Source organism: Prionailurus bengalensis, chromosome A1 (genome assembly GCF_016509475.1).
Source record: "Prionailurus bengalensis isolate Pbe53 chromosome A1, Fcat_Pben_1.1_paternal_pri, whole genome shotgun sequence".
NCBI classification, from domain to species: Eukaryota; Metazoa; Chordata; class Mammalia; order Carnivora; family Felidae; genus Prionailurus; species Prionailurus bengalensis.
In genome coordinates, this window is record NC_057343.1 from 154,420,661 (window position 1) to 154,434,390 (window position 13,730).

At 36.2% G+C, this 13,730-nt stretch overlaps 1 long non-coding RNA gene across 1 annotated transcript in view; it reads left to right on the plus strand.

Annotated features, from left to right (window-relative positions):
* LOC122491168 overlaps nucleotides 1-13,730 on the plus strand; it is a 56,053-nt gene that overhangs the window by 762 nt on the left and 41,561 nt on the right. Inside the window, exons 2-4 of the long non-coding RNA XR_006299294.1 lie at nucleotides 5,110-5,229; nucleotides 5,342-5,453; nucleotides 8,098-8,226. This is a non-coding gene — a long non-coding RNA (uncharacterized LOC122491168). The remainder of the gene's footprint in view (nucleotides 1-5,109; nucleotides 5,230-5,341; nucleotides 5,454-8,097; nucleotides 8,227-13,730) is intronic.

Sequence of the window (13,730 nt, forward strand, 5' to 3'; positions counted from 1 at the left end):
ACCTACAGCTAGATTTGCAGGGTATGACATGATTACAACTCCTGTGTCCAGAGGATTCAAAATAGAGTTTGGCCTTAAAAAGTACCACTTTATAAGAGGCAACATGACATAGTGTTTTAACTGACCTCATGTTCACAACAGAATCGAAAATCTTTGTTAGAAATTAGTGAAGCCTGTAAGATGGTTTTTAAAAAGCATGATGTGGTATATAAATAGAACTTAATTTTGTAAAGTTCTCATATTAATTTTTACAAGTCCAACGGTCTTAGACTGTTCAACATTGTAATCCTCTTAATCAAAGACAAGTAAATTTATATTGTGAACATTTTGGTAACAAATGGCAATGTTTTCATAAACTCACACTGGGATTCAAGGCATAACAGCATAAACTTTTCTAGATTTTTGCAATCAACAGAGCTGCTTCTAAGAGAAATGTAGATGGAAAAATATGAATCTGGAACTATATATTCATAATTAAATACACTGGAAGATTTTTGACCGTTCTCATTGGTTTACTGTTTTCTTGCTTTTTGGGGAAGAAACAATTTCGTTGGATTTTAGTTGACAAGGTAGTTATCTTGGCCTCAGCATTATATATAAATATACAAATTATTTGGAGAGTTAATGGGCAGGCCATTTATCTCTAATAAAGTTTAGATGGCTATGCTTAAAACTGAATTTGTGTATCTGAGTGGGAAACATAGCCTTTTTTCTTTTTTTTCCCTCTTGGTTGACACCTGGTGGAAATTCATTCTGGTTGTTCAAGTACTTGGAATTTTGTACTAGCTTTGGTAACAGATACTACTTGGGTTTTTTTGCCACCTAGTGGTAAAATGGTGAATTTGCTAAAATGTCAGCTTCTTAGCTTTAGGGTCAAATGATACTTGTGAAGCATTCAAATGACATTGGGCAAGAAATGGATTTAAAAGTGCAGTACACAATGAGGCCTTCATTACTAAATTTGTTTTAAATACCTCAGGGCTCGTGAACAATGGCTAAATTGTTCAGAAGTTTAAGTAAAAATTTTCTTGTCCTAATATAACTTCTATCTGAAAAAATAAGAATCAGTTTTTTAAATGAACTACAATTGCATTTAATCAGAAAGAACCCTAAGAGATTTACTTGTAGTTTGGAAAGTTGTTTTACCACATTAAATGATTCATTCATGGGGCTATAGGGCATTATTCCTTCTCTTAGAAGCTTTTAGGATATTATAAATTACTGTCTTTATTACTTACTTTGCTATTTCTCTTTATTTTCTCTCTGTGTCTTCATAAACACTTCCTAAACACCTCTTAAACTAATTGACAAGTTGCCAGGAAATTCTCATCCCCTGTCACTTTTACTTAAGATTCTACTCATTTATCCTAATTATCACCTTTCTTTGATTTGGATTTGGTCATATAACTATTTAAGTGTCTAAACTTGAGTTTACTTGCTTCATTTTGTTTACTTTCTCCTATTTGTTCAAACTCTGGAAACACCAGAAACAAACGAACAACAAACAAACAACCCTGGCACCTTTAAATTCCTGTTTGTGTTTTCAGTTTTTTAAAAATTTATTTATGTAAGTAATTTCTACATCCAGTATGGGGCTCAAACTCACAACCAGAGATCAAGAGTCTCATGCTCTTCCAACTGAGCCAGCCAGATGTCCCTTTGTTTTTGTGTCTAAAAGGAAAAAAACACTTGGACTAAATTTTGGACTAAATGTTTTCTCTTGTGGCATTTGTAACCTCCCCTTTTCAAAACTCCTTGTCTAAAACTCTGCCTTTGAGATAACTTGAAATGTTGTACTTTAGGTGTTTTCTTGGTCTTCTGGACTTGTCTTACTGGGCCCTTATTGTATTTTGCATTAAGTTTAAGCTATTCGTCTTTACCACTAAGGCTCTTTCCTACTGCACTCCAGCCTACGTCTTGTATGCCTTCTCCTCCTACTCCTCTGCTGACTCTCTATACTCCTGTCAAGTGCATCTTCTGTCCCCTTTGTTAGCCTGTCTCGCTGTTGCCAATGTGCAGTTGCATGCTGTTTTCTGTGCCCAGAACAACATCTCACTGCTGTTAACTCCTTTCCCTTCTTCTAACCCCTCTACTAGACTCAGTTGGGCACAACTGAATAAAATTCCAAGTAGGCAGAATAACTAGCTCCCCCTTCCCTTTTTACAACTTCTTCAGAGCTTAAGTAGAAATCCCTCTTTATGGTATTTGTTCCTTGGATTTTAAATTCAATGGCTGTTCCATCTTACTGTACAAAGGATTAAACTCAAGCTCAAGAACTCTATCTAAAACTGACAAATGATGATCACTATCAAGATATTTTGTATTCATGTGGTAAGTAAAAATTACTGCCAAGTCTGGAGATTTTTACATAATATGTCATAGTGCTCAATATTATTAAAAAAAAAAAAAACACCAAGCCATCTCAACAGAAAGTTTTCATGTATGATTGTAAGAAAAGCCACACCAGTAGCCAGACCTATTCTTAAAAAAAAAAAAAAAAAAAAAATGAAATCCATGTTTAATCCTTATTTCAACTAACACTTGATTGTCTTATGTAGTGTAGAACTAAGGGTGTTTGGTTTTTGTTTTCTTTTTGTTTTAATTTCATATTTCAGGATTTTGTGACTCTGACTTAACTCTTTAACATCCTCAAAATACAATGACTTTGGCGCAAAGACTGGAGGCAAGATTTGCTATGTTATTAGCAAAATAAGTGAGTTTTTTATATTTGATAGTTAATTAGATGGTGTATTTATGTTCTTCATACTTAATAGACATTCAAATGTATTCTGAATTTCATCATAAATTTCAGTTCCAAATTTCTATTTCTGTTTTCCCTCCTCATTAAGATGTAGTATGTGTTATGTGAACACCAGTTGATCTTTTATTTTTGATGTCCTTTTTTTTTAAGTATGTTTTTTTTTAAATGTTATTTTATTTATTTAGAGAGAGAAAGGGAAAGAGAGAGAGCGAGCATGAGCTGGGTAGGGGCACAGGAAGAGAGAGAGAACCCCAAGCAGGCTCTGTGCTATGCAGGCTCTGCACTATCAGCACAAAGCCTAACTCAGGGCTCTATCTCACTAGCCATGAGACCTTGACCTGAACCAAAATCAGGCATCCAGTGCTTAACCAACTGAGCCACCCAGGTACCCCTTGATTTTTTAATTTACAGTAAAGTCATCCATAATTCTATCCACCCAGATATACCACTGTTAACATTTTGTTACATTTCCATCTAGATATACAACTAATAAAGAATTATTAATAATAAGCATTATTGCATTGCTGGCGAAGTAAAGACAATGATTCATATCAATTAGAATTCTCTGACAACAGATTTGATTAGTGGCTCCAAGGGAAAATCTCTTGAATGAATTTGTAACACTTAGGTCCTGCTAAATTAGATGACTTGGTAAAGTTTATTCATGTAGGCTTGAGTGGCATTGGGCCTATGGGGAGAATCAGAAATGCTAAGTTTCTTTTTTGAACTATTTTATGACTTTTGACCTGGCACAACTTTATGTAATGAATGTAAAAAAAATCTAACTATAATAGCTAACATTTTCTGATGATTACTGAGTTTTAGCTGAAAGTATAAGTGAATGCAACAAGTTCTCAGTTTTTTTTTACCTCAAATTCATATTTTGCTAAATGGAATTTCATATTCGATATCTCACTTAGAGAATATTGCCTTTCCAGTCATCTACATTTTTTTCTGTTGATGAAGAGGATCCTTATTATTGATGATTTTTAAAACCGAAACTTATTATTTACTGTCACTATTTTTTCAATACTGTTTAATGGAAGCATTTTCCAAGGGTCTGTTATGTAAGGTTAGTTTTATTTATTGTTGTTTATTATTATGTTATCATACTTAAAAACTGTAAAAAGAATTCTTTCTTCTCATTCATTTGAATCAGCTTAGTTTTCCTGTTACTATTTTTTCTGTTGTTGAGGAATTTTACTTGTTATCCCATTGAAGAAGTAGCCATGATGAAGGAAGAGTTTGTTGAGAAATGCTGTAAGGAGGAAAGGCAGTTTAAAAGTTTGCTGCATCCAGAATTCTAAGTGTTTCAAATGATCTTTTGTTTCAGAGTCAGGATACAAGTTACATGATAGTTAAGCTTTGAAATCACACATTTAATCTGTGACTTAGTAAATTCACATGTGGCTTAATCAGGAATTGGTTTTATATTTTTTGTTTTTGTAACATGAACATTTTTCTTTTAGTTTATGAATAAGCTACTTAAATCAATGCATTTCAGTGGAAACTTGAGGCAACTGAAATTTTCTGCCCCAAATTGATATAAAATTGATATGTAATTGATATAGTCAGTTGACAATCGGTTTTTGTAGAGTGTATGAATTTCCAATTATTTTGCTGTGGAGAATCTTGTAGGACCTTAATGCTTTAATATTTTAGACTTTGAAATATATATCTCTTTGAAACATACAACTCTTCAAAACTCTTTGAAGAGTTTTGTGGATATGGGGTACACATGCTGTTGTGAAGATGCACAAAGCGTCTGAAGTGAGGAGCAGAATTAAATCATGAATAATCTACAAATTGGGGCACCTGGGTGGCTCAGGTCATGATCCCAGGGTAGTTGGATTGAGCCCTGTGTGAAGCTCCATGCTTAGCATGGAGCCTGCTTGGGATTCTCTCTCTCTGAACCTCTCCTCTGCTCCTGCTCTCATGCTCGCTCTCTCTCTCTCTCTCTCTCTCTCTCTCTCAAATAAAAAAAAATGTGAGTAATTTACAAGTTGAAATAATATAGTGTATCTTTGTCTTTAGAAAATGGGAGTAATGCTTTAGTAAAGTCAAAATAATTTTGTAACATACGGGTTAAAGACAAAATTAGGAAGCTAGAGTAGATTGAATTTTACCTATTAATTTTAATGTCCAAATCATCTTTTACACTCTTACAGATAAGGAATACTTTATTTCTGCCAGTGGGCCCCTTGAATGGGAGAAGCCTTTTAACTCTAATTTTTCATTTATTTTTGTCTTTTGATATTATTTCAATCTGTTTTGGTGAAACTTGGTAGAAGCTCTAGAAAGATAAACGTATAAGAAGATACTGAACTTAGCCTGACCTCTCCCCTTAGGCTTTTCTGCAAATGAAGAGGAAGGAGAGAAGAACCTTTTAGAAAGAGTCGCTTGAGAAATAAGTGGCCAATGGCAGGGGAATGATTGTCAAATAGAGTCATGATCCCAAAAAGGATAAGGTGAGAAGAACAAATGGTCATTCTCTTACTGTTTCTAGCACAAGCCTTTCTCATTGTCATGAACTTCAGTGATTTTGTATTCTAATCACATTATTTTTTTCTGTCTCTGCAGTGATCACTCAAAATGAAATGAAGTGTTGGTTGCTGGCTTGGAGACAGCAGTGGCCAATAGTTAAGAGGACAAAGCCAATTAAGTGAACTCTTGAAAAATCACCAAAACATTGGTAAGTGAACTCTTGAAAAATCACCAAAAAATCACCAAATCTTCAGAGAGTAGTGTGAGGGTGAAGGGCAAGAGATCTGTCTCTGGGAGGATATGGAGACAGAGAAGGATGACAGGAGAGTTACGGTCTTCTCAAGACATTTCTCAGTGGTCAGGCTCACATTCAAAGAGTGGACATGGCACAGGCATGACTAAAGAAAGTCAGGGAGACTTTTCATGGGATCAGGAAGCCTGTCTGATAACTGAAAATGGGGCAGGGGGGGCAGGCTAGGTGGGATGAAACAAGTTTTTCTTTTAGAGGTATATAGGACATACATACATTGGCCAAGAAATCCAGAAACCACGAGCTTATTTGCTAGGTGAGGGGTGTGTGTGTGAGAGAGAAAGAGATCACCGTTAAAACAATCAGAATACTAGCATATTTTATGGCAGCCACTGTGCTTTCTGCTCATTATCTTATTTGGTCGTCTTAACAGCACTATGAGGTAAATACTATTGTATCCATCCTATAAACAAGGAAGCCAGCTTGGAATAATGAAGTAACTTGTCCGTACTCCCACAACTAGTAACAGATGGTACTAGGATTTGAATCAATTCTATTAATCAGTAGGCCATGCTGAAAGCCAGGCAGTAGACTTATTTATCAGTAAGCCTCCAAGAAGGCTTCTGTAACCATCCTCTCCTCCCTAGTTTGGATTATATGTTCCTCTTCTTTGTTCACAACACCTTTTAATGCTTATTTTTGAGACAATGCAAGAAACAGAGTGCAAGCAGCGGAGGTGCAGAGAGAGAGAGACACAGAATCTGAAGTGGGCTCCAGGCTCTGAGCTGTCAGCCCAGAGCCCGACGTGGGGCTCAAACTCGTGAACCGTGAGATCATGACCTGAGCTGAAGTCTGACGCTTAACCTATTGAGCCACTCAGGCGCCCCTCACAACACCTTTTAAAAACTTTGTTTCTTAACAATATTTTGTGTGGTTTATTTTACTGTCTCTTCCATAATACTCCATGCTCTCACTTTTTTTTTAGTTTTTTTTTTCCTTAATGTTTCTTTATTTCTAAGAGAGAGAGACAGAGAGATTGAGAGAGAGAGAGAGAGAGAGAGAGAGAGAGAGAGAGGGAAAGTGCGAGTGGGGGAGGGCAGAGCGAGAGGGAGACAAATCCAAAGCAGGCTCCAGGCTCTGAGCTGTCAGCACAGAGCCTGATATGGGACTGGAAGTCATGAACTGTGAGATCATGACCTGAGCTGAAGTCGGAGGCTTAATCGGCTCAGCCATCCAGGCGCCCCTCAGGTGTACTCTTATCTAGGGCTCAAGTGTTAATCATTTTTATATCTGCAGTACTTAGCATAGTGCCTGGCACATAATACACACTTAATAAATTGTGTACTGATATGTGGTAAGTTGGTAAAGGAATGTTATCTTTAAGCAATTTTCCATTGAAATATTGTCGAATCTTATGGGAAGTTTTTCTAGATACCCACATGAAACCACATGAGGCTGATGAATTAAAAATAAGATATAAGTTCAGGGGCAGCTGGGTGGCTAGGTAGGTTGAGCATTCGACTTTGCCTCAGGTCATGATCTCACAGCTAATGAGTTTGAGCTCTGTGTTGGGCTCTGTGCAGATGGCTCAGAGCCTGGAGCCCGCTTCGGATTCTATATCTCCCCCTCTCTCTGCCCCTCCCCCACTCGCACTCTGTGTCTCTATCTCAAAATAAATAAACATTAAAAAAAATTAAAAATTAAAAGAAAATAAGATATAAGGTCAAACCATCATTTTATAAGTATGTGCTGATTGCCTCAAGGTCGTCATCATGATGTATTTATTGTCCAATCCCAGTTGAAGTAAACTGCCTTTACTAAAGTAAAGATTACTGCCTCTATTAAAGTTTTATGGTTTTAAAGTAATAATCATATTAAAATACATATATCACTTTTCAGCATTTTTCTACTTTTATTGGATACATTATTTACAATTAATGAACAAAGAATTTTCCAGCTTGCTTTTGATTGCTTAGGAAAAATGCTATTGTGTGCCATAGCAGAGAGCAAAATACCTGACTATAAGAATTTGGGAAACTTAAATGAAACTTGCTTATCTATATTTTTAATATAGTTTCATATCTGCCATTTGATAGAAGTATTTTGAACAGATTTGCAAGTAGGTCATAGAAATCAAAGATCTTGATTTTGTAATATTTTATTTGCTATATATATATTGAGATTATGTGTAGGTGATACCTATCTTAGAAATTAAAATCACTAAAAACATTTCTGAAGACAAACACTTTTCATTTATAAGTTTGGAAATTTGACAGTCAGGCATTTGAAAACCTGGTCATTGAAAAAATATATTGGGGCACCTGGGTGGCTCAGTCGGTTAAGCATCCGACTTAGGCTCAGGTCATGATCTCACGGCCATGAGTTTGAGCCCTGCATCGGGCTCTGTGCTGACAGCTCAGAGCCTGGAGCCTGCTTCGGATTCTGTGTCTCCCTCTCTGTCTCTGCTCCTCCCCCGTTCATGCTCTGTCTCTCTCTGTCTTAAAAATAAACATTAAAAAAAAAAAGAAAATATTAAAAATGAAAATATATATTATTTAAAAATTATTTTGCATATATTTTCAAAATTTTTTTTATTTTTAAGAACAGTGAAATACTTAGATTGAAAACACTACAATATTTGCTGTGGAGAAACAGAACTTTGTGGATTTATGAATGGAAATGAGATATAGCGTTCTGGATTCTTATAAGAGAGCAGAAAGTATGAGCAATGGTAAGTGCTGTGGATTACATTTTTTTTTAAGTTTTTATCCAAATACCAGTCAGTTAACAGAGTGTAATATTAGTTTCAGGTGTATGTTACAGTGATTCAAGACTTCCACATAACACTAGTTATGTACTCATCACAAATGCCCTCTTTAATCCGCATCACCTATTTAACTCCTAGCCCTACCCACCTCCCACGTGGTAACCATCAGTGTGTTCTCTGTGGTGAAGAGTCTGTTGCCTTTCTCTTTTTCTCACCTTTGCTTGATTGTTTTGTTTCTTAAATGGCTGTGGATTAAATTTATGTGTATAAATTTAACTTCTGAATGGTGAATTAATTTTCCTTTAATAATTGAAAGAAAAGCTCTGAGGATGTGTTTAATGTATTATCTTGCATATTTTTAAAAATTCAGTTTTATTTATTTTGAGAGAGAGACAGAGAAAGCAGGTGGAAGAGGGGCAGAGAGAGAGGGAGACAGAGAATCCCAAGCAGGCTCTGTAGTGTCAATACGGAACCCGATTCTAGGGTTGATGTGGGGCTCGAACCCACAAACCGTGAGATCATGACCTGAGCTGAAGCCAAGAGTTGTACGGTTAACTGACTGAGCTACCCAGGCGCCCCGCTATCTTGCATATTTTACTAAACAAAGGAGATCAATGATAAAATTGTACAATTAACAAAGGTACAACATGATAGTTAAATTTAGAGAAAGAGTGTGGTCTGTGAGTAGAAATTACAATCATGTAATTAATTTTAAATTTTCATCTCTGGCAGCCAGAACTTTTAGTTTAAAATTTATAAAAGAAACACAATATCAATTATGGGACTCAAAAGAGCTTTTAATGTATGGTATACAATGTTCAATCTGTCAATGTAGGGCCCATTAATTAATTGAATCATTACTCTTTTTTCAATAGGGCTTTTTCTCCCAAACATTGTTTAGTTATTAAGAAACAACTATTAAAATGATAGAAACACTGTTTTCTACAAATTTATGTATTTGGCCTTCACTGTTTTATAAGCATATTTTCTTATAATACTATATTTACCATACAGTGTATGTGTTCAGTTTCCTGTGAGGACTTACATGTGCTTACTCACTAGGACAGAGAGGAAAGAAATATTCCATGCCTGAGCAGTGCTAATAGATTCTGGTATTGTCTCATTTCTCACAAGATAACTTTCTGTTAGAACATACCTTTTCTTTTTTTTTTTTTTAAGTTTATTTATTTATTAAGAGAGAGAGACAGAGACAGCATGAGTGTGGGAGGGGCAGAGAGAGAAAGGGAGAGAGAGAATCCCAAGCTGGCTCTGCACTGCCAGAACAGAACCCGATTTAGGGCTTGAACTCATGAAACTGTGAGATCATGACCTGAGCTGAAACCAAGAGTCAGACGCTTAACCAACTGAGCTACCCAGGCACCCCAGAACATACGTTTTTTTAAAGAAGCAAATAAATAAAATGAGAAATAATTCTATCATGAAGAGACTTGTTAGATTTATGTTAAGAAGAAACAGTCTATCTGTGTGATAAGTAGGGTACATAAAAAAAATCAAAAGATTGGTTATGAAAAGAAAACAATTTTAAGGAGCTCTAGAGGAAAAAAATGCTTTTGACTCTTTACGTAATTCTTAAAACATAAAATGGTGAGTATGGTGGGCTAAGCCTTTACATGCTTTATATCATTTGATCATAATAATAATGCAATTATCCTCATTTTAAAGATGGGGAAACTGAGGCTTAGAAAGATCTGGTAACTTGCTCAAGGTCACACCCCCAAGTGGTAGAGTTACCTTTACAGAATTTACAATTTAAGGAGAAATATAAGCAAATAGTTAAATAAGGATATGTGTGCAATAGATATATGTTGCTAACAGGACTTGCATAGTATTAGGAAATGTCTAGCAAAGGTACTGAATCCTGATCCAGTACTCAGGCAGAGCCTTCCCAGAAGAGTTGAGATTTACTAGAAATGAGAGAGAAGTCAGGATCAATCTAGAGAAGTAAACAGAGACCAAATTGTCAGAACCTTATAGCTTTCCAGAACATATGATTCATTGTCCTAGTTGAGACGCTACTGAGAGTGCAAGAGAGGCCAATAATAACCGTGTTTGTACAATAGAAATAAAACTCATCCTGGGCAAACCAAAATATATGGCAGTATAAGGAGTTTGGTTTTCATTCTAGAAGCAATACGGAATATTGAAGAGTTTTTAAGAGGAATAACATGAACAGATTTATGTTTTAGAATAACTCTGATCTTGGAAAATAGATTAGAGGAGGCTTGTAGATTATTTTAAGAGGCTGTTTTGGTAATACAGTAGAGTAGGATGGTGGCCAGAATTCCATAGTATCAGAGAGACTAAAGGGAAATGGATTAAGTTCAAGAGATATTTAGGATGTAGAATCACCAGAACTTGGTACATGATTAGATCTGGGTTCAGAGGGAGACACATTAATTGGGTGTATATTAGTGAAGGGAAGGGAAGTCAAGGATGACCCTGGATTTCTGGACTAGGCAACTTGCTGACTGAATGGTGGAGCCATTTGCTGAGATGAGGAACGTGCGGAGGAGTGAAGATGATGATGAATTTACTTTTGTTCAGTTTTATTTTTCATTTTTCATTTTTTTGATTTTTAAAATTTTGAAACAAGAAATGAATAAACTGAGGGTTGATGGGAGGGGTGGGAGGGAGGGGAAAGTAAATGATGGGCATTGAGGAGGGCACCTGTTGGGATGAGCATTGGGTGTTGTATGGAAACCAATTTGAGAATAAATTTCAAATAAAAAAAAAAAAGAAAAAAAACTTGCAGGCATGTACACAACCATTATTTCCCCCCAGAACCATTTGAAAGTAATTTGCCAGTATGATACTCTACCACTCCTGACTACTTTACTAGGTATTTTCTACCAATAGGGACATGTGCCTACATAGCCATAATACAACTGTGAAAATCAAGTCATGGGTTATTATCATCTAATCCTCAAATCCCAGTCATGTTTGCCACTTGTCTCAATACTGTCCTTTAGAATGGGAGGCTGTAGTTAAAAGTCACCTGTTGCATAAAGTTGTAATACTTCTTTAGTGTCTTTCAGTTGAGATCAGCAATAGTCTTTTTTTTTTTTTTTTAAATTTTTTTTTTTTTTCAACGTTTATTTTTTTTTTATTTTTGGGACAGAGAGAGACAGAGCATGAACGGGGGAGGGGCAGAGAGAGAGGGAGACACAGAATCGGAAACAGGCTCCAGGCTCTGAGCCATCAGCCCAGAGCCCGACGCGGGGCTCAAACTCACGGACCGCGAGATCGTGACCTGGCTGAAGTCGGACGCTTAACCGACTGCGCCACCCAGGCGCCCCAGCAATAGTCTTTTCTAGTCTTTAGTGACCTTGACATTTTAAAGATTACTGACCAGTTATTTTATGGAATGTACCTCCGGGCCTTTTCCAACTGGAGAGAGTTAGATACCAACATCAATTGGCGTCTATTGTATGAAAAAATTAACTTCTTTCAATACATCTAGAATGGTGTTAATTATGTACTGTTCTTGAGATGGTTGAGGAAATAGTGTGTTCTGTGATACAATTGAAAAAGACTGAATTAATAGATTTTGACAGGAGTACCTCAAAGGTAATGCTGTTTTCTCCTTAGTGAATCCTATCAGATGACACACAATTTTGATTTGTCCCGTTACTAATGGTCACTTGATTAAGAATGTGTCTTTCAGGATTCTCAACTATTTAGTTTTTTAAAATTTTTCCTCCTTTGGTAATTAGTTAAGTACTTTGTAAGTAAGTTCTTTGAGACTTTGCAAATAGCCCATTTCTTATGAAACTTTCAATTTATTCATTTATTTATTTATAGTACTGGTGATTAATATGGGTCTTAATTCTTTATTATCATTTATTTTGATGTTCAAGCTGTTCCCAGTTTAGCTAATGGAAGCCCCTTGAAGGTGGTTTATGTATTCTCTTGACATGTCTCAAGTCACTTTTTGACTTCTTCCTTTCTGGCATAAGATAGAATAAGGTCACCTTGTACTTTCCCTACCCTGGTCCTGGAATTAGCCGTTTTAGCCTCAAGTCTTTTTAGTGGAAAATAACATTTAGAAAACAAAGTCTGGACACTAGGTGTGCTCTTTGTTTTTGGAGTGTGGTGCTTCAAAGTTTCTCAGTTAGAGAGAGCTAAGATATAGACACATGTATATATCAATGTATGTTCACACATTTGCATTTCATCTATCCATCTATTAAACCATGAATGCATACTGATATTATTAGTTTTAATCTATCTCTTCAGGATTTATTCTATTTTTCTCCTTTTTCATATATGTAACCCCCTTCCTTGCTGCTGAGAAACCTGGTTCCCAGTGGTCTGATTATTTGCCCAATCCTTCTGTATGTAATCAGTCTCTTCTTTCTACTGCCATCCCCTCTCCTCTGTAGATGCACTGTTCCCCTGTGCAGGCTCTGCCATCGACACTGTGCCCCTCTAAATGGACAAATCCTCATCCTACTCAGGCTTGGCCTCTCTACACTAGACTGATCTTTGTGTGAGGACATCTTTACCCTCTATGAGGTGGGCTCTGACTCCCATGCTGTTCCTACTCCCCCTAGATTCTTCCACAAACAGGGCAGATATGCAACAATTTCAATTTAGCTGTCAATGAAAAAGATAGGGTGGTAGCTAAAAGGTTATTCATTCAGGAAAGACCTGTTTTTGATAAGATGCCAATCTGAGGGCAAGTTTAAAGATATAGAAGAGACAGGATTAGTTGTAGGAATGTGAAAAGACCAAATTCCCACTTCAAGAGACTGGGAGGGGAGAAAGCTTCAATGCAGGTTGGTTTGAGAGTTTCCTGGCTGGAAGAGAAGTGATGTTCTATCTTATGGCTCTTACTTTCTCTGTGCAGTCATGCTAAGATTTAGTTGGAGGTTTGAGGACAGTGGAGAGGGTTCTGAAATCACTGTAGAGAATGAAAAAGTGAAATGAGCAAAAACAAAACAAAACAAACAAATTTCTGAGTGTTATGGAAGATCTGAGAATTGAAACCGAAAATGAGTTGAGATACCAATCGTTAGCCCCAGTGCTAGGAGTGGAGAAGGCAATTTTTATCAGGCAAACATTTAAATAGAAAAACATGGCGCAAATAAGTTGAAGATACCGGCTAGAGAGGTTGACCTGAAGGAAATAATTGTTGAATGTTGAAATGAATAGTTGTTAAATAGAATAAAGCATAATTACATAGGAGAGGAAGATGATGAATAGAATGCTAATCATTGTTTTATTTTTTTAATTACAAAAATAATACACGTATCTTATGAAAATAATTAAAACTATCCCCCCTCCCCCAAATCTGCAATGAATTGAAGATAAGACAGCAGAAGGGAGAAGAGGGTAGAAGGTGATAGATTGATTTGAAAATCATGGTTTGAATACTTTCTAAGGTTCATTACATACACCTTGGATATGAAAGTGAATAATGAGACTTTAGTCTTTTCTCATAAGGT